Here is a 17,685-nt window from a genome sequence, read left to right on the forward strand (position 1 = left end):
GAGATCATATAATATTTTTCTTTCTCTGCCTGGCTTATTTTACTTAACATAATAATCTCCATGTGCATCCATGCCATTGCAAAAGGTGAGATTTCCTTCTTTTCTACAGGCTGCATAGTATTTTAATGTGTCTATGAACCACAGCTTTTTTATTCTCTCAGCCACTTATGGACACTTGGGCTGTTCCCTGATCCTGGCAATTTAAACAATGTTGCAATTAACATGGGCATGTATATCTTTTTATGAGTTTGTGTTTTGGGATTTTTAGGACTCATTCTTAAAAGTGGGATAGCTGGGTCAAAAGCTAGTTCCATTTTTAATTTTTTTGGAGAAACTTTTTTTTTGTTCTTGATTTCTTGTTTCATTCCACTGTATTTAGGAAAAATTCTTGGTAGAATTATAGTCTTGTTAAATATCTTAAGATTTCTTTTATTTCTTAGATTTAATTTAGTCTTCTGTGTTCACTTGAGAAGAATATATCTCTGCTATGTTCTGTGTATGTCTACTAAGTTCATGTGGTCTAAAATGTTGTTCCAGTTCATTTTTTCCTTCTGGTTTTCTAGGTGCTCTATCCATTAATAAAAGTGGGGCATTGAAGTCTCCTACTATTATTGTATGCTGTCTATTTTTCCCTTCAGTTCAGACAATGTTTGCTTTATATATAATATTTAGTTGCTCTAATATAGAACCCATGTATATTTATAATAGTTATATAAGTATGAATAACCCTTTATCACCATAAAATGCTTTTCTTTGAGTCTTTTTGTAATTTTTGCCTTAAAGTTTTTTTTTAATGTTGTATGTAGATGTGTACCTGCTATCTTTTGCCTATCATTTACATGGAATATAATTTTTCATCTCTCCAGTTTCAACTTATATGTGTCCTTAATTTTTTCCCTTTATTATTAACTATAATGGGGTAAAATTGATTAATTAGGGTATATATTCAGAGAAAACATCTCCAGGTTATTTTGACATTTGATTATGTTGTATTTCCATCACCCAAAGTAGATTTTTTTTTCGTCACCTACTATCTGGTTTTCTTTGTGCCCCTCTCCTCCTCCATCCATCTCCTCCCTTTCTTTCCTTTTGATACCCACCACACTTTTGTCCATGTCATGAGTCTCATTTTTATGTCCCACCTATGTATGGAATCATATAGTTCTTAGTTTTTTCTTGTTTACTTATTTCACTCAGCATAATGTTATCAAGGTCCATCCATGTTGTAAGTGATCCTATGTCATCATTTTTATGGCTGAGTAGTATTCCATAGTATATATGTACCAATTCTTCTTTTTTTATTCATCTATTGAATGGATTTTTGGTTGATTCCATGTCTTGGCCAATGTGAACAATGCTGCAATGAACATGGGGCTGCATGTGTCTTTAAGTACCAGTGTTTTTGAGTTATGGGAGTATATACCCAGTAGAGGGATTGCTGGGTCATATGGTAGTTCTGTTTTTAATTTTTTGAGAAACCACCATAATTTCTTCAATAACGGTTGTACTACTTTCATCCCCACCAACAGTGGATGAGGGTTCCTTTTTCTCCACAGCCTCTACAAAATTTGTTATTACCTGTCTTGTTGATAATAGCTAATCTAAGAAGTGTGAGGTGGTATCTCATTGTAGTTTGCTTTGCATTTCTCTAATAGCTAATGAAGATGAGCATCTTTTCATATATCTGTTAGCCATTTGTATTTCTTCCTGGGAGAAGTGTCTGTTCATGTCCTCTTCTCATTTTTTTTATTGGATTGCTTGCTTGTTTGTTGTTGAGTTTTATAAATTCTTTGTATATTTTGGATATTAGGTCCTTGTCTGTGCTGTTGTTTGATAATATCATCTCCCACGTAGTTGGCTGTCTGTTTACTTTGTTGTCAGTTTTTCTTGCTGTGCAAAAACTTCTTAGTCTGATGTGGTCCCATTCATTTATCTTTGCCTTCACTTCCCTTGCCTTTGGGTCAAATTCATAAAATGCTCTTTATAACCAAGTTCCATGAGTTTAGTACCTATGTTTTTTTCTATGTAATTTATTGTTTCAGGTCTTATATTTAGGTCTTTGATTCATTTTATATTTATTTTAGTACAAGAGGACAAACTGTAGTCGAGTTTTATTTTTTTTGCATGTGGCTTTCCAGTTTTCCCAGCACCATTTGTCAAAGAGGCTTTCTTTTCTTCATTGAGTGTTTTTGGCTCCTTTACCAAAGGTGATTTGACCATATATATGTGGTTTTATTCCTGGGCTTTCTGAACTGTTTCATTGGCCTGAGTGTCTATTTTTCTGCCAATACCATGCTATTTTGATTATTGTGGCTCTATAATATAATTTGAAGTCAGGTATTGTAATGCCCCCAGCTTCGCTCTTTTTCCTTAGAATTACTTTGGCTATTTGGAGTTTTTTATAGTTCTATATAAACCTAATAATTTTTTGTTCCATTTCTTTAAAAAGTGACATTGGAATTTTGAAGGGAATTGCATTAAATTTGTATATCACTTTGGGTAGTATAGTAATTTTGACTATATCTATTCCTATCCAAGAACAAGGAATATATTTCCATTTCATTGTATCTTTTCCGATTTCACTTAACAATGCTTTGTAGTTTTTATTATATAGGTCCTTTACATTCTTGTTATATTTATTCCTATGTATATATATATATTTTTTTGCAACCATCAAGGGGATTATTTTTTTGAGTTCATTTTCTGATGTTTCATTGTTGGCATATAGGAAGGCAATAGACTTTTGTATATTAATTTTGTATCTTCCAACCTTACTGTATTGGCATATTGTTTCTAGTAGTCTTCTTGTGGAATCTTTGGGGTTTTCACTGTATAGAATCATATCATCTGCAATAAGTAAAACTTTTACTTCTGCTTTCCCAATATGAATGCCTTTTTTTTATTTCTTTCTCTTGTCTGATTCCAGCCCTACGTTAAATAAGAGAGTGGACAACCTGGTCTTGTTCCTGATTTTAAAGGAAAAGTCCTTAATTTTATGCCATTTAATATGATGTTAGCTGATGGTTTATCATAAATGGCCTTTTTTATGTTGAAATATTTTCCTTACATACCCATTTTGTTGAGTGTTTTAAACATAGAATAGAGTTGTATTTTATACAATGCCTTTTTTGCATCTATTGATAGGATCATATCATTTTTGTTCTTTGCTTTGTTGATATATGTATTATGTTAACGGTTTTACATATGTTGAACCATCCTTGTGATTCTAGGATGAATCTCACTTGATCATGATGAAATATTTTTTTAATGTGTTGTTGTATTTGATTTGCTAGTATTTTAGCATCTGTATTTATTAGAGATATTGGTCTGTAGTTTTCTTTCTTTGTGCTGTCCTTGCCAGGTTTTGGAATGAGGGTTATCTTGGCCTCATAAAATGTATTTGGCAATATTGCTTCTTCTTCAGTTTTTCAGAAGACTTTGAGTAGAATAGGAACCAAGCTTTTTTTGAATGTTTGATAGAATTCATTAGTATAGCCGTCTGGCCCTGGACTTTTATTTTTGGGGAGGAATTTGATAGTTTTTTTCTATATCCTCTTTGCTTATGGGTCTGTTTATGCTATCTACTTCTTCATGACTCAGTCTAGGAAGCTTATATTGTTCTAGAAATTTATCCATTTCTTCTAGATTGTTAAATTTGGTGGCATATAGTTTTTAACAGTATTTTATAATAATTTTTTGTATATCTATGATATCTGTTGTGAATTCTTTTTCATTTTGGATTTTGTTTATATGAGTTTTTTCTCTTTTTTCTTTAGTGAGTCTTGCCAAGGTTTTGTCAAGTTTTTTTCTATCTTTTCAAAGAACCAACTCCTTGTTTCATTAATTTTTTTTTTCAGAGACGGAGAGAGATTCAGAGAGGGATAGATAGGGACAGACAGACAGGGATGGAGAGAGATGAAAAGCATCAAACATCAGTTTTTTGTTGTGACACCTTAGTTGTTCATTGATTGCTTTCTCATATATGCCTTGACCATGGGCCTTTAAGCGGACAGAGTAACTCCTTGCTCAAGCCTGCAACCTTGGGTCCAAGCTGGTGAGCGTTGCTCAAACCAGTTGAGCTTGTGCTCAAGCTGGCAACATCGAGGTCTCAAACTTTGGGTCCTTCAAATCCCAGTTCAACACTCTATCTACCACCTAGTCAAGCTTATTGATTTTTTCTATAGTTTTTCTGTTCTCTATTTCCTTTATTTGTGCTCTAATTTTTATTATTTCCTTTCTTTTGCTGGTTTTGGGTTGCCTTTGTTCTTCTTTTTCTAGTTTCTTAAAATGTAAAGTGAAGTAGTTTACTTGGGCTCTCTCTTGTTTGTTCATATAGGCTTGTAGTGATATAAACTTCCTTCTTATTTCTGCTTTTGCTGCATCCCAGAGGTATTAATATGTCGCACTGTTATTTTCGTTTGGTTGTATGTATCTTTTGATCTCTGCTTTTATTTCTTCTTTGATCCATTCTTTTTTAAAAGTATGTTGTTTAATTTCCACATTTTTGTGTGTTTGTTTACCTCTTTTATGCAGTTGAATTCTAGTTTCAAAGCTTTATGGTCAGAGAATATGCTTGTTATAATTTCAATCTTTCTGAATTTATTGATTTTCTTTTTTTTGTGGCCCAACATATGGTCAATTCTTGAAAATGTTCCATGTATACTGGAGAAAAATGTATACTCTGGCATTTTGGGATGAAATGTCCTGTAGATGTCTATGATATTCAATTGTTCTAGTATTTCGTTTAAGGCCAATATTTTTTTTTTATTGATTTTCTGTTTAGATGAATGATCTAGAGCTGTCAGCAGTGTATTGAGTTCTCCAAATATGATTGTGTTTTTGTCAGTTTTTGTTTTTAGGTCAGTCAGTGGCTGCTTTATATACCTTGGTTTGGTACATGTACATTAAGTGTTATGTCTTCTTGATTCAGTGTCCCCTTTATCATTATAAAATGACCATCTTTGTTTCTGATTACCTTTGCTGTCTTGTAGTCAGCATTGTTAGATATGGGTATGGATATACCTACTTTTGGAGAGATATTATTTGCTTGGAGTATTGTTTTTCAACCTTTCACTTTGAATTTGTTTTTATCTTTATAGCTTAGATGTGTTTCTTGAAGGCAGCATACAGTTGGATTTTCTTTTTTAATTCATTCTGCTACTCTGTGTCTTTTTCTTGGTGAGTTAAATCCATTTACATTTAGTGTAATTATTGACACTTGAGGGATTCCTATTGCCATTTTATATATTGCTTTCTGATAGTATTTTTATTTTGTTTGATTTTTCCCTTTTGTTTTTCTATCATTTGTTTTTGTTTGGTTATCATTTATACTGTTTACTTCTGTTATTTTTTTTTCAAGCCATGTGCTTCTGTAGTGATTTTTTCAGGGGTGGTTACAATTAAGCACTGGAAAGGATACATATCATGTTTATTGTAGTACATTATCTCAGGAGTGCTACAGTACTCCATCCTCCTTTGCTACTGTTAATCTTTGTCCTCTCCCCTTTTATGTTTTTATTGTCAGAGATTAATCTTGTTTTTATTATGCTTGTGATGGAGCTTTTTTTTTGTAGTTTTGTTTTATTTTGTTTTTGTTTTTGTATCTGGTTGGAGAACTCCCTTTAGTATTTCCTGAAGTGGGAGTTTTCTGGTGATAAATTTTATCATCAGTTTGTATCTGTGAATGTCTTTATTTTTCCTCTGTATTTGAAGGTTAACTTGGATAGATAAAGTATTCCTGGCTGGAAGTTTCTGTCTTTCAGAAAATTAAATATTAGGGTCCACTCTCTTCTACTTCTAAAGTTTCTGCTGAGAAATATGATGATAATTTAATGGGCCTTCCATTATATGTTGTATTTTTCTTTTCCCTAGCTACCTTGAGAATTTTTTCTTTGTCATTGTTTTGTGCCAATTTCATTATGATGTGCCTTGGAGTAGTAAGTTTGTTAGGGTTAAGATAACTTGGTGTTCTGTTTGCTTCCTGAATTCAAAGCTCTAATTCTTTCCACAAGCTTGAAAAGTTCTCATTTATTATTTGTTTGAATATGTTCTCCATTCCATTTTCTCTCTTCTCCTTCTGATATACCCATTATTTTTATGTTGCTTTTTCTGATGGAGTCAGACAATTACTGTAGGGCTTTCTCATTTTTTTTTAAATTCATGAGTCTCTTATCCTCTCTGTAGTGTCTCTAGTTGTCTATCTTCTATGTCACTAATTCTCTCCTCTATCTGGTCTGTTCTATTAGCTAAGCTTGTTACCTCATTTTTCAGTTCATGAACTGAGTTTTTCATCTCTGTTTGATTCATTTTCATAGTTTCAATTTCCTTGGTGATGTATTCTTTCTGTTCATTGAATTGCTTTTTGAGCTCCCTAAATTGTCTTTCTGTGCTTTCCTGTATTTCCCTAAGTATTTTTAAGACTTCAGTTTTTAATTTTCTGTCATTTAACTCCAAGGTTTTCAAGCAATTGAAATTTTTTTCTTTAGAATTTTCTCATCTCTCTGAGCTACATCTCTGACTTTTGTGTCCATAATATTTGATTTCTTTTTCCTTAATGGCATTTGAGAGTGGTATTGTTAATAACACAAATAAGAGTTGGTAAAAAATTAAAAAATAAATTTTTGAGAAAATATGAAAATTCTTTTGTGTTAAGTGGAACAAAAACTACATAGAATGGAGAGCCTGAGTTGGGGGGAAGTGACAAAGAGACAAAAAATGAGGTAAAAATTCAAAAAATGCCACAAAGAAAAATTTTAATCTAGAATAAAATATTTTTTTTGTGAATGAGAATCAAATGAGAGAAACAGTGAAAGAGAAAAGAAGAAACAAAAAGAGAGAAAGAAATAAAAGAGAGAGTTAAGGTTTTTGGAATAAAACCCTCATAGAAAAAAAAAACAAGAATAAAAAAGGTAACACTTTTGAGCAATAAAGTTTAAAATGAAAAGAAAAGAATAAAATGGAAAGAAGATAAAATGACCAAGGTGAAAGAAAGAAAAAGATGAAAAGTACAAGAAAAAAAATGAAAAAATTTATAAAGATTGTTGACTTTATTCTGGTTTTGAGAGGTTATTCTCTTCCTTTTTCTCTTTTCCTTTTTGACCAGTGGTGCTGTACCCCTGGTTCTGCCCCTGTGACACTCTTAGGCAGAGATTTGCAGTTGATGTGTCACTATGGTGATGACATAAACTAGGCCTCAGTCTTGTTTGTAAGCAGGGGTTGTTAGCATTTTCAGGCTCTGACAATAGGAGAGTCAATTTATCTGGAGCCTCTCCCCATATCTCTCCTTCCTGATCCTGCAGCCTGGGGACCCAGTTGTGAAGTTGCCCCAGCCACTGCTTGGAGAACAAGAGGCTCTAAGAGCTGCCAAATCTCCCTTCTAGCCCCACTCAAAGCAGAGTTCTGGGTAAGGCTTTGCCAGCCAGAGCCGCCACTGTAAGCAGGCAGGGCTGGGAGCCAATTGCTTTTCAGGTGTCTTTCTATGAGCCTCTGGGAATGTCTAGTATGCCTCAGAGCTCCAGGGGTCTACTCTCCCCAGGCTTTTTGCACTTTGTAACCTGTCTCAGCTGGCAGGAAGATACCCTAGTCACTGCCTGCAGAGAAAAAGGGTCTAAAAGCTGCCAAGCTCCTCTTCCAGGTTTGCTCAAAGCACAGCTCTGGGTAAAGCTTTGTCAATCAGAGCCACTAGCATAAGCAGACAGGGCAGTGAGCTTACTTCTGGTCAGGCTCCTCTGTAAGGTTCTCCGGGTATGTCTAGTTAAATTTGCCTCAGCACTCTGCAGGTCTGCTCTCCACAAGCTTTTCCTTTGTTGGTAAGCATATAGCCCAGCTGGCCCAACTAATATAGTGCTCTCTGAGGTCTGCTCTGTGGGAATGTGCTTTGTAACCTGTATCGGCTGGTGGGAAGTTGCCCCAGCCACTGCCTGCAGAGCAAGAGGCCCTAAGAACTACCAAGTCCTTCTTCCAGGTCTGCTCAAAGCGCAGCTCTGAGTAAGAAGGCTTTGTCAGCCAGAGCCACCAGTGTAAGCAGGTAGGGCAGTGAGAGGACTGAGGCTAGGCTCCTTTCAAAGGATTCTGGGGTATGTCTAGTTTTCCTCAGTGATCCGCAGTTCTGATGTCCAGAGGCTGTCTGCCCCAGCAATCTGCTTGCACACCAGGCCCCCACCACTTCCACAAGTCTGTTCCATGGGAATATGCTTTGTAGCCTGTATCGACAGGCGGAGACGCCCTGCCCAGACAGGTCCAGGCATCAGGAACCCAGCCCTGGTGCACTTTCCGCACACTGTTGTTCACGGAGCCAGGATTACACAAAAACTCTGGCTACAGCTTACACAGAAGTCCACTGCTGACAGTCTCTGACCCAGCCCCTCCATCTGCGAATGTGGGCGCCCATGCCAGAATCACCAGGTGGAACCACATGCACACTGCCCGTGATTGCAGACCAAGAGACAGGGAGTGAACAAAGCCTGGAGCTGCTCTGGTATCAGTCTTTGCAGGCAACCTGCTTTCCACCTCTGCTGGGGTCTGCTGCTGGCACTAGCTCTGCGTCTGCAATCTCAGGCTGAGGCACCAGCACAGTCACTTCTTCCCTCTTCCCTATCCCTCCCTTCCTCTCAGTTCCAAGTGAAAGCAGCCCTTCCTCTGTAAGAAATAGAGATTACTATGTTTTCTGTCTTATTTCCTTCAGAGTGGATTATATATTCAGCCACCTTTTCACCCAGTCATACATTTGTTTGATGTATGTGAATTTCAGATGCTCCTAGAATTGTTTTCCTGTCTCTAGTTGTTAAATTTGTTGAAATTTCAAGGGGAGGTATCAGGAGCTCACCTCATGTGCTATTTCTCTGATGTCACTCCTGTGTCCTTAAAATTAAAGTGAGTTGCTTATAGACATCATTGAGTTAGATTTTGCTTTTTTATCCATTCAGCTATACTATGTCTTCTTAATGAGCAGTTCAATCAATTTACATTTAAAGCAGTTATTGATAAGAAGATATTTCAATTGTCAATTATTTGGGGGCTGTGCCTCAGGTGAAACTTGAAAAAGATTTTGGATCCAAAGACCTTTACTTCTGAAGGAGATGTAGTGAGTTGTGAAATTTCTTTTATGTGTATAATATTATGTTGGGCATGAAGTTTATGGTGAGTGTATATCAGCATCTCCTATCAATTATGATGTGGGGGTTTCTTCTTTCCTGACTGCAAGAGTCATTCATCTAATTTTTGATGTATTTCAGAGGGATTTACTTCACATCTAGGTGTAGATTCATTGTGTCTGTGAGAGGTGTTTAGTTAAGGAACTTTTTTTTTGTAAGGAAGAGAGACAGAGAGAGGAACAGATAGGGAGAGAAAGAAAAGAAGGGAGAGGGGTGAGAGGCATCAATTCTTTGTTGTGGCACCTTAGTTGTTCATTGATTAGTTTCCCATATGTGCCTTGAGCTGGAGGGAAGGCATGTAGCAGAGCAAGTGACCTTTTGCTTAAGCCAGCAACCTTGGACTCAAGCCAGTGACCTTGGGCTTAAAGCCACTGACCATTTGGTTCAACCCAGTGGCCATGAGCTCATGTCAATAATCCCATGTTCAAGCCAGTGACCCCGCATTCAGCTGGATGAGCCCATGCTAAAGCCGACAACCTGGGGGTTTTGAACCTGGGTACTCTGCATTCCGGGCTGATGCTCTATCCACTGCACCACCACTGAGTCAGGCAAGGAGCTTCTTGTATCAGTATCTTAGAATGGAATCTAACAAATATGCTATTAATTAATCAGTGAGTGACTGAAAAAAATCACTGGATAAATAAAGAATACTTTGCAATAATTGAAAAATAAAGTCAACATAGCATAATTTATAGAATCCAGTGAAAATAGTACTAAGAAAACAATTTATACCTTTTATTGACTGCATAATAATGAAATATGATACCAAATAAGTAATCTAAATTGTACCTTAAGATATTATAAATAGAATAACAGAAGAACCTAAAGCTAGAAGGAAATAATATTGAATAGAATGATGTTTAATGAAACACATACTAGAATAACAACAGAGAATATCAATAAAACAAAAAAATAAATTCTTTGAAAAGATAAAAAAAATTGACAAAACTTTAGGTAAATTCCCAAAGACAGAGAGAAAAATGCAGACTGTGGAAGACAGTTAGACAAGCATGAGCTGAGCAAGAATGATGATCCAGGCACAGAAGGTCACCAGGGCAGAAACCTGGGTAGACAAGCAACATACACCCAGGGTAACCTTTCCTCCCTCAGCATATTGCTGGTCATGCGGCTTACATCCCTGATTTTTCATAGAGCTAACCAGGTTGTGTGGTTTGAATCTTCTCCTAACCTTCATGTCATTGTTCGTTTGCTTTGGATTCTATCCTGACCCCTCTTCCTCTCAAATGTCACTAGTCATGTGGTTTACCCCTTGGAAGAGAAAAAAAAGAATGGAAGACTGGCCTAATGTGACTCCCATTTGAACCCTTACTCCAGCCCCAACTCTACCTCTCTTCCCCTCCTGCAACCATGGCTTGAATGGTTCTAGCAAAGTTGGCCCAGGCACTGAGGATGGCTACATGGGCTTGAATCAGGTGCTAAATTGCTTGGTTTTATAAGAATGGAGTGGTGGCCTGGATGGGCATTGCATTGTCTTGTAGGTGGCTTTGTAGGTGGACCCTGGTTGGGATGCATGCAAGAGTCTTTCTCTGACTCTCTGCCTCTCTCTTAATAATATATATATATATATATATTATATTATATTATATATTATATACAGAGGAGAGAGAGAGAGAGAGAAAGAAAGAAATTAGAAACCTCTTGCATTAGTGCTGAGAATAAAATTGTACAACCAATTTGGAACATAGTTTGGCTCTCATCAAATGTTTAAACATAGAATTGCTGTGCAACCCAGCAATTCTTCTCTTAGGCTTATGCATGCTCTCAACAGTTGAAGACAGGTGTTGAAACCAAAGCTACACATGAATATTCATAGCAGTACCATTTATAATAGGGTACTTGTGGAAATAACTCAAATGTCTACCAATAGATGAAAAGGCAAATGAGAAATGGTATGTCTGTACAATAGAATTAGATTCATTATAAAAAGGATGAAGGAATATGCCCCAACACTTATGTATATTAAAAGATGTTAAATAAATAAAGCAGACACGTATGGCTAGTTTTTATGATTTCATTTCGTGGTTGCTAGAGACTATGCAGAGGGAGATATGAGAAGTGATTGTTTAGTGAATTGGTGGGTTTCCTTTGGACATGATGAAATGCTTTGGATCTAGTTGTGATGATTTTGCACAACATGGTAAATGGATAAAATGTCCCTGAATAGCACACTTTAAAATGATTAAAATGGTAAATTTATTATTTTGAATGTACCTTAATTAAAATACAATAGATTACAAATAAATTTGGAGTCGAGACCCTAGTTTGTCAGCCATAGGTTTTCACAGTAAGTTAATTCCTACATAGCTGAAATTTAAAAATATGTTATATTTATTATTTATGTGTGAATATATAACATTTAAAATATGTATTAAGAAATTTATATGGAATCTGGAATCATTGTGGTCATATATTTTTTTATTTAATAGTGATAGTTGTGGTTGCAAGTTGAATTTTACTACATTTCGTAAGTATATAGAACAAATGTTTTCAGTGATTTACCATGTTTTTATTTAAACTTTCAACAACCTCACAAAGAAGAGAATATCATTACTATGTTATCCATTTCAAGGGGGAAGTATGGCATAAGGAAGTTAATTGACTTCTCCAACCCCTCATAATTCTATAATTGTTTTAAAGAAATATAAATTTCTTCCATTATGAATTGTTTACATTCAGCCTTACCAGGCAGTGGTGCAGTGGATAAAGCATCATACTGGGATGCAGAGAACCCGGGTTTGAAACCCCTGAGGTTGCTGGCTCGAGCATGGATTCATCAGTTTGAGTGTGGGGACGCTGGTTTGAGTGTGGGATCATAGACATGACCCATGGTCGCTGGCTTGAGCAAGGGGTCATTCTGTCTGCTGTAGTCCCCTGGTCAAGTTACATATGAGAAAGCAATCAATGAACAACTAAGGAGACTAAGGAGCTGCAATGAAGAATCGATGCTTCTCATCATTCTTCCTTCCCGTCTCTCCCTATCTGTCCCTCTCTCTGTCTCTCTCTCTTTCTCTCTGTCACACAAATGAAGTTTACATTCAAATGATTTTCATTGTGTTCATATGAATTTATATGTATATTGTTTGCAAATAGGAATATAATGTTTACTTTAAAATATATATATTTATTAGGCCCTGGCCGGTTTGCTCAGTGGTAGAGCATTGGCCTGGCATGCAGGAGTCCTGGGTTCGATTCCCAGCCAGGGCACACAGGAGAAGGATCCATCTGCTTCTCCACCCCTCCCCCTCTCCTTCGTCTCTGTCTCTCTCTTCCCCTCCTGCAGGCGTGGCTCCATTGGAGAAAGTTGGCCTGGACGCTGAGGATGGCTCCATAGCCTCTGCCTCAGGCGCTAGAATGGCTCTGGTCACAACAGAGCGAAGCTCAGATGGGCAGAGCATCGCCCCCTGGTGGGTATGCCAGGTGGATCCCGGTCAGGTGCATGCGGAAGTCTGTCTGCCTTCCCGTTACCAGCTTCAGAAAAATACAAATAAATAAATAAATAAATGTTTTACTTTGAAAAAAAAATATATATATTTATTAAAAATTTTATTTGTAATTATAATTTTTTTTAAATTTTTTTTTAAAGATTTTATTTATTCATTATAGAGAGGGGAGAGAGAGAGAGAGAAGGGGGGAGGAGCAGGAAGCATCAACTCCCATATGTGCCTTGACCAGGCAAGCCCAGGGTTTTGAACCAGCAACCTCAGCGTTTCCAGGTTGTCGCTTTATCCACTGCGCCACCACAGGTCAGGCTGTAATTATAATTGACATACAATATTTTATTAATGTTAAGTATACAACATAGTGATTCAAAATTTATACACCTTACAAAGTGTTCACCAAAATGTAACCACCTGTCACTGTAGATAAATGATTTTAAACTGCCCAAATTTTTTAAAACATGTAACACCTGCTTATTTAATTAGGGACACCAACCTATTTTTCTTAGATTGTCAAATAAAAAAATTACAATAGCCAACACATCAATAGCCGTCAGTGAGTAAATTAGAATTATATGGGTTTTTTTTTGTTTTTGATGTGTGGCAGAATTTTAGTAATTAGTTTATATGTGACAGCAGATAAAAAAGGTTGAAAGTCGCTGCTATAAATAGCTATTACAAGATTATTCACTCTGTTCCCTCTGCGGTGTGTTCCATCACTGTGACTTGTTCTATAACTGCCAGTATTTACTTCTTGATCCCCATCCACTTTTCTGTGCATTCTCCCCACCTGTCTCGACTATGTCAACCAATAGTTGTTCTCTGTATTTTTCTCTGTTTTGATAGTTATTTTGTTTACACAAATTTGTAATCTACCAGTTCTCAGTAATTGTTGTGTAATAAATTTCTAGGAGGTAATATACATTCACTGAGAAATAGCTGTTTAAGTGCTTGAGGGAGGATCCTGCACAAATGTATGGATACGCAAATTTTTTTTTTTTTTTTTTTTTTTTTTTTACAGAGACAGAGCAAGAGTCAGAGAGAGTGATAGATAGGGACAGATAGACAGAAATGGAGAGAGATGAGAAGCATCAACCATCAGTTTTTCGTTGCTACACTTTAGTTGTTCATTGATTGCTTTTCATATGTGCCTTGATCATGGGCCTTCAGCAGACGGAGTAACCCCTTACTTGAGTCAGTGACCTTGGGGTCCAAGCTGGTGAGTTTTGCTCAACCAGATGAGCCCATGCTCAAGCTGGCTACCTCGTGGTCTCGAACTTGGGTCTTCCTCATCCCAGTCTGATGTTCTATCCACTGTGTCACCGCCTGCTCAGGCGTGAATATTTCTGTATGATGGTTTCCTAGATGTAGAATCATCATGTTTACACAATATGTTTAGATTTTATTTGAAAGCATCATTCCACATTACACTTTGTAAAAAATAGTTTTGTCTGATACTTAAGTTTGATAAATCATCTCTGGGAAAATAATGCATAGATTTAATTTATATTTGCCTAAGTATTGGTGGCTTCTGCCACAAGTTATAGATTATAGACTGTTTCTAGTTCTGTAAATTGCCTATTTGTGTTTTTTATTTATTTTTGTGCAGACTGCCATCTTTTTCTTTATGATTTGTAAACTTTCCAGCCATAGAGTGAATACCAAGTATTTTCCTATTATATGTGTTACAGGATTGATTTGAGAAAAATTATATAATTAAAGCTTTATGAATGATTTACCATTATTATCTACTATGGCACATTATTAGTTCAATTTTTCTTTATTTATGAGTCAGTTATCTAGAGGAGGTGTATGGAAAGTTCTGTAGCAAACTCTTTGTATAATTTTCTTAGCATCAAATATTTTAACTTGTTTTGAAATAAATTTACCCTTAGGCTGGACAATGTTTATTGTAAGAATTTGATAATGGTCTTCATAACTTCATAGTAAAGGCAGGACTGCTTTTCTCACAGGGATTACTTTGATTTAGCTGCGTATGTTTTAGGTGGGCTGTAGGCATACTTGTGATGTGATTTTCCTATTTTTATAAAAAATTCCATGATTTCTCTATACTTAGCATTGTTATTGATGATGGCCAACCATAGTGTGTCTAGATTTAAAAGAACATGGTGATTGTATATTTTTTATCATGCCAAAAACTTTTTATTTCCATATTAGCTTTATGGGATGGATTGGACGATAAGCTTCCAAGGGAAAAAAAATATGAGACATTCTGATGTAGGGTGATTTTATGGAATAATAATAATTTCAAACTGCCTTTAGCCAGTATATTAAATTGTCAGTATGTCTGTAAGTAATTAAATGATCCTGTGCTTTGTTTTGCAAGAAGTGGGAACATACTCTTACATGTGCATTTGGAATGAAAATTTAGTAAGTCCCTTTAAAGGACTATATTATTAGACCTGCTTTTCTTCATTGCTGTGTTAGTTACCAAGAGAAGTTGTATGGAAGGTCTTGTTGTAAACTTTTTGTAAAATTATCCCAGCATTAAAGTTTTAACCTGTTTTAAAATAAATTCAGTCTCGACTAGACATTATTGAAATGTGGAAATCGTGGAGCTGCACGAAAAACACAAGGGCAAGATGTATTAAAGTAAAAGTTTATTAAAATGCCTGAATGTCAGGGAGCTGAGGCAGACTAAGCTGTGTCAGCCCTGAGCAGAGAGAAGGCACTCTCTTTTATATGAAAGGTGAGGAATGGGGATTTAAAGGCTTGAGGGTTTTCGGTCAACTCCCTAGTTTTCAGCTCTTGGTACAGCAAGCCTCAGTCACTGTCTTCATTGCCCTGACTCAGTAATTGATAACCTGAGTTTTTCCTGCAGGGTTCAGCCATCAGTCAGCAGTCAAACTGGTCCTGGCTATAGAATGGGGTGACTAACCTCTATTTTTACCTAACAATCACTAGGGAAAAAAATTTTTTTTTTCTGTTGCATGAGGTTTTATAACTGTTTCTATATATTTCTGCATTGCTGATTCCAATTCTGAAATTCATTTTTTGGTGCATGTTCTAGTTTTTATGAATTTTAATTTCTTTTTGTTACAGTTAGTGGCATGCATTGGTTTTTAAATAGGAGTTAAAGGGCAACAACTCTTCGATTAAACATAAATACTTTTATATAATTGTAGTTGTTTTTAAATGTAAAAAAAATTATTGTCTGATAAAAAACCCTCTTATTTTAAGATTGAATCATGGCTTCTTCGAGTAGGCGTAAATGTAAGAATAGTCCTGACACCTTCTGTTATATATGTGGCTGTTACAAACTTCAACGTCAAAGGCGCAATATTTCATCATTTGTGACATGTGCATATATTGCCTATTTTCAAATTCCCCTTGGCGATCAAGACAAGAATTGGGCTCCTCATATTGTGTGTCATAATTGTGAGGAAATGCATCATGACTGGACAACAGGAAAACACAAAGAAATGCCTTTTGGTATTCCCATGGTTTGCGTGAACCTAAGGATCACAGCAGTGACTGTTATTTCTGTCTGGTTCATACAAAGGGCATTGGCAACAAAAAACAGCATATGAGCGCATATCCTAATATTCTTTCTGCAGTACGACCTATCCCACACTCTGAGACACTCCCAGTTCCAGTTTTCAATGGTTTTATATCTTCTAAGGACAAAGAAAGTGAACATGGTGATTAATTGTATTTTTATAAAATGCATGAGGAAATGGTTGTGGAACCGGATGGGTCTTCTTCTGATGCCAAGCAGTCATTAACCCCTCAGTAGTTTAGCCAACCTGAATTAAATGACTTAGTAAGAGATTCGGGCCTATCAAAGAAAACAGCTGAGTTATTAGCCTCCAGACTTCAAGAAAAGAATGTACTTTACCAGTCAGCTAAAGTATCCCATTCAGGAAGCATTAACAAATTTTTGTGGATTTTTTTCCAAAGACAAGCACTTTGTTTACTGTCATGATATCAGTAGTCTTCTCAGCCAGCTAAGTATTACCACTTACAGCCCAACAGAATGGCGGCTATTCCATGACAGCTCTAAACGGAGTCTGAAATGTGTTCTCCTACAGAACGGGATTGTTTGTGCAGCGGTTCCAATTGGTTATTCAACTCATCTGCAAGAAGATTATAATGACATGAAAATTGTTCTTGACTTTCTGAAGTATGAGGAGCATAACTGGATCATTTTTGTGGGTCTTAAAATGGTAAATTTACTGCTAGGACAACAGAGAGGTTTCACGAAGTATCTTTGCTTTCTGTGTTTGTGGGACAGCTGACACTGGACCCAGAAGGAGTGGCTCTGGAAGTAGGGATGCAAAATATTGTGAATAAACCTGTAGTTAATCGAGACAGAATCTTTTTTCCCCCTCTTCACATCAAACTTGGCTTAATGAAGCAGTTTGTTCAGGCTTTGAATAGAAAAAGTGAATGCTTTCAACATATTATTTCTGCGTTTCCTGCCTTGTCTTTTGAGAAGATAAAAGCAGGTGTATTCAATGGACCTCAAATTTGAACCCTCATATGTGACAAAGAATTTGCCAGGAAGATGAATAAGAGGAGAAAGCAGCATGGCAATCTTTTGTGGCAGTTACAAAGAACTTCCTTGGCAACAAAAAGCAGAAAACTATGAATTTCTGGTTCAAAGAATGTTGTTGGTTTTCTGTGACATTGAATGTAACATGAACATTAAGATTCATCATAAACAGTCATCTTGATAAGTTTCTCGAAAATCTTGGAGTTGTTTGTGATGAGCAGGGAGAATGCTTTCATCAAAATCTGAAGACGATGGAAGAGCATTATCAGGGGCAATGGGACAGAAATATGATGGCAGACTACTGCTGGCTCATCAAATGAGATTGTCCTCAACAAGTACACAAACAAAAGAGCTACGATGTAAATTTTTGTGTGAATAGAATTTAAATAAGTTTTGTGCAAATTTATGATTAAAATAAGTGTTTTAATATGTTCTATTTTATAATTGTAGACAAATTCTGATGCAATCATATCTTTTAGTGTATTAGTGTATTACTGCATTATATAAAGTATTATGTTTTCTCAAAGATGATGCCCAAGAAGACTACTTCATTAAGTTA

The 17,685-nt window shown here is 36.1% G+C and overlaps 1 pseudogene; it reads right to left on the minus strand.

Moving 5' to 3' along the window:
- Positions 1 to 8,246, minus strand: part of LOC136405544 (UDP-glucuronosyltransferase 2B31-like) — a 44,425-nt pseudogene extending 36,179 nt beyond the window's left edge.
- Positions 8,247 to 17,685: the final 9,439 nt, after the last annotated feature.

This window comes from Saccopteryx leptura, chromosome 5 (genome assembly GCF_036850995.1).
Source record: "Saccopteryx leptura isolate mSacLep1 chromosome 5, mSacLep1_pri_phased_curated, whole genome shotgun sequence".
Lineage (NCBI taxonomy): Eukaryota > Metazoa > Chordata > Mammalia > Chiroptera > Emballonuridae > Saccopteryx > Saccopteryx leptura.